This window comes from Asparagus officinalis, chromosome 5 (genome assembly GCF_001876935.1).
Source record: "Asparagus officinalis chromosome 5, Aspof.V1, whole genome shotgun sequence".
NCBI lineage: Eukaryota > Viridiplantae > Streptophyta > Magnoliopsida > Asparagales > Asparagaceae > Asparagus > Asparagus officinalis.
The window spans coordinates 14,682,436-14,685,754 of NC_033798.1; positions in this window are offsets into that span (position 1 = coordinate 14,682,436).

The following is a 3,319-nucleotide window of genomic DNA, read 5'->3' on the forward strand; positions in this document are numbered from 1 at the left end:
GGGATTTCTTTCAAAGCGTGTGCACGAGCAGCATCTCGTGATAGACCTAGGCTAGGCCCACCCGAAGCCGCCAAGTTTGAGCCTATAAAGAAGGCAGCATTTTTTCTTCTAGGTTTTTTTGTAAAAGGAGCGGCGGCGTGATCTAGGGTGAAGGCGTGCTAGGTAGAGGGGAGAAAAAGAGATTTGGCGGCGTGTGGTTTCGTGCCAGAGGAAGAAAATCATCGTACTTTCTTAGAGTTAAAGCAGTCCCTTTTAGGGTTTTGTGCATCCATTTGAGAGAGTTTTTATGAGAGGTTTGAGAGATTGTGTGAGGGTTTAGATTGTGTGATTGTAAACTCATTTGTATTCTCTTTCTCTAGTAGTAGATCTCCCCCTCCTTGCCCCGTAAACGTAGGCAATTTGTCAAACCACGTAAAATCGTTTATTTTGTGTTTGTGGCCATTGTAATAGTTTATTAGGATCCCTCGACAGGTCAGTCCTAGAACTGATGAGATGAAGAGTTGATATCTCATTTTGTTAAGATATTCGCTTCAGATTCTTATTTTCTTGGTGAGACAGGAATTCTTATTGGATCTTTCTCTCTTATTGTGCACCAGAAACTCTGCCGAAATTTCCACTGCGCACAACAATATACTACTATACCAACCCTCTATTTTTTTTTATTAAATTTCTATGAAGAGATATTTTTGTTATAATGAGTTTTCTAAATAATTTTTATCATATCCTAACGATGAATAACTTAAGTTATTTTAGTGTAAACTTATTGAAATAATAGAATATTTAAGTGCCATTTAGCCGGTTTTTCGTAGATCCATTCATTTGTCTATTTATTTTTTGAGGAGCAACTGCTTTTTCCTGGACGTAGACTTGTGGACAGTAAAGATTTTGACAGGGTGACAGCTAATACTCTATTGTGCCACTATGACTCTTCAGTCCACTGGGTAGTGGACCTTTGACCGTCCTAATATGAGATTGTTACGTAGTAGAGCATTAATTTTTGATCTTTTTTTTCCCTTTTTGAACTACAAAACTTCCTGGTTGTACTTTGTGCTGATCACATAATTGTGATTGGGATTCATGGTTTAAGTCGTAATTATAAAGATTAATTTTACAAGTTTTTTTCATTATCATTATATAGGTAAATAGTTTTTTTACCCTTAAATCTATACTTTAAAAAAAAAAAAAAAGTATCTCAAATCATTTGAATTAGTATTAGGTTTTTCATATCTTGAGTTACTTTAAAATTAGTCCCTCAAATCATTGAAACTGAGACTATTGTCTCCTCATATTCATAAGTTAATCATTTCAATAGCTACTTCCGATCTTGATTGGAGGGACTCTTTTGAAAGGTCAATAGAAAACCTCAAAATTGCAACTGGTGGACCAGGTGGAGTAAACCTTTTTGATGTTTCTCTCTTCGTCCATGCTACTGTATTTATATGATTAGTCAGCTTAATCCCACATCAATAAATCCAATTCAAGACTAACTTAAGTGATAAAATTAGAAAGTGTTTTTTTTAAATATAGAATGTGATCTTCATTTTGTTGGGGATTGAAACAATCAAATCGAACCATTGCCCTTCCGGACATTGTGTTTGAGAGTAGAAAAGTAGGGAAAATCACAGCAAATAAAAGATAAAAAAAACTTGCAGGAAAGTAAACAAGAAAAAACACATCAGATTTAACGAGGTTCGGCAATCATGCCTACGTCCACGGGAGCTACACCACACAATTTTTTTATTAATATTGAAGAAGATTACAATGCCCACAAATAGGATCTAATCTCTCTGAGATCTCTCTGAAGAATTCTCTCAAAACCCTTTTTTCTGATGTCTAATCTCTTTTAAGGCGTTTCATATATATAGAAAACCTAAAACCAAAACAGACTAGGAATTCTAAAACCAAAAAAAAACAAAACAGATTAGGAATCCTAATAATCTGTTACCTAAACAAATTAAGAATCATGTTACCAAAACAGATTAAAAATCATGTTACCAAAACAGATTAGGAAACCTGTTATTTAACAATTTGTTTGATTCCGGCTTTGAGTCTACATCCCTTAGACTAACAATCTCCCACTTGGAGACCAAAGCACAATCTACGAGCTCACCCGAACTCTCCCTTCTTCGCAAGCATCCTCCTACACGGAAAAAATCCATTCTTCAATCATCATCAACCCGATGATCCCGATGATCCTCTTGGTGTGGCTCCGCCTATATCTTCTACACGTGAAGGCCAACTGAAAATTGCACACAACTCCAGTTTGTCAATGGCCACTGCTTTCGTCAACATATCCGCAGGATTTTGACTCCCTAAAATCTTCTCTAGATGTAACTTCACGTCCTCAATCAGCGAGCGTATAAAATGGTATCGTACGCCGATGTGCTTCGTTCTTGCATGATATACTGAATTCTTGGTAAGATCTATAGCGCTTTGGCTATCACAATAAAGAACTCATCTCCCTTGCTTCAGATCCAACTCTTCCAGACACCCGTTAAACCAAATCATCTCCTTGCTTGCTTCAGTCACCGTAACATACTCAGCTTTAGTTGTAGACAAAGTCACAATCTTCTGCAGACGTGAAACCCAACTCACTACTGTCGACGCTAAAGTATAAACATACCCCATGGTGCTCCGCCTCGTATCATGATCACTGGTGAAGTCCGCATCCACGTATCCCTGCAGTACCAACTCCTTCCTCCTAAAATATAGTGGCTTGTCCGTAGTCCCTCTCAAGTAGCGCAATATCCACTTTACGGCCTCCCAATGCTGCTTCCATGGATTGTTTGCAAACATGCTCATAACTCCCACAGCATGGGCAATGTCCGGCCTCGTACAAACCATCGCGTACATGAGATTCCCAATAGCCGAAGAATATGACACCCTGCTCATATGCTCTCTATCTACATCTGTCATAGGCGATTGCTCTTCAGATAGCTTGAATTGGCTTCCAAGGGGCGTGCTAACAACCTTAGCATTCTGCATGTTAAACCTCTAAAGTACCTTCTCGATGTATTCAGCTTGACTCAACATCAACGTCCCTTCAGCTTTATCTCTATTGATTTGTATTCCTAGAATCTTCTTCGCTGTACCTAGATCCTTCATAGCAAACTCCTTTGCCAACTATTTTTTCAAGTTGTTTATCTCCTCTAAACTCAGTCCTACAACTAACATATCATCAACATACAATAACAATATGATAAAACTGGACTCGAACCTCTTGAAGTAGCAACAATGATTTGAATTTCATTTTCTGTAGCCATTGTTCTGCATGAAGTTGTCGAACACCTTGTACCACTGTCTCGAGACCTGTTTCAAT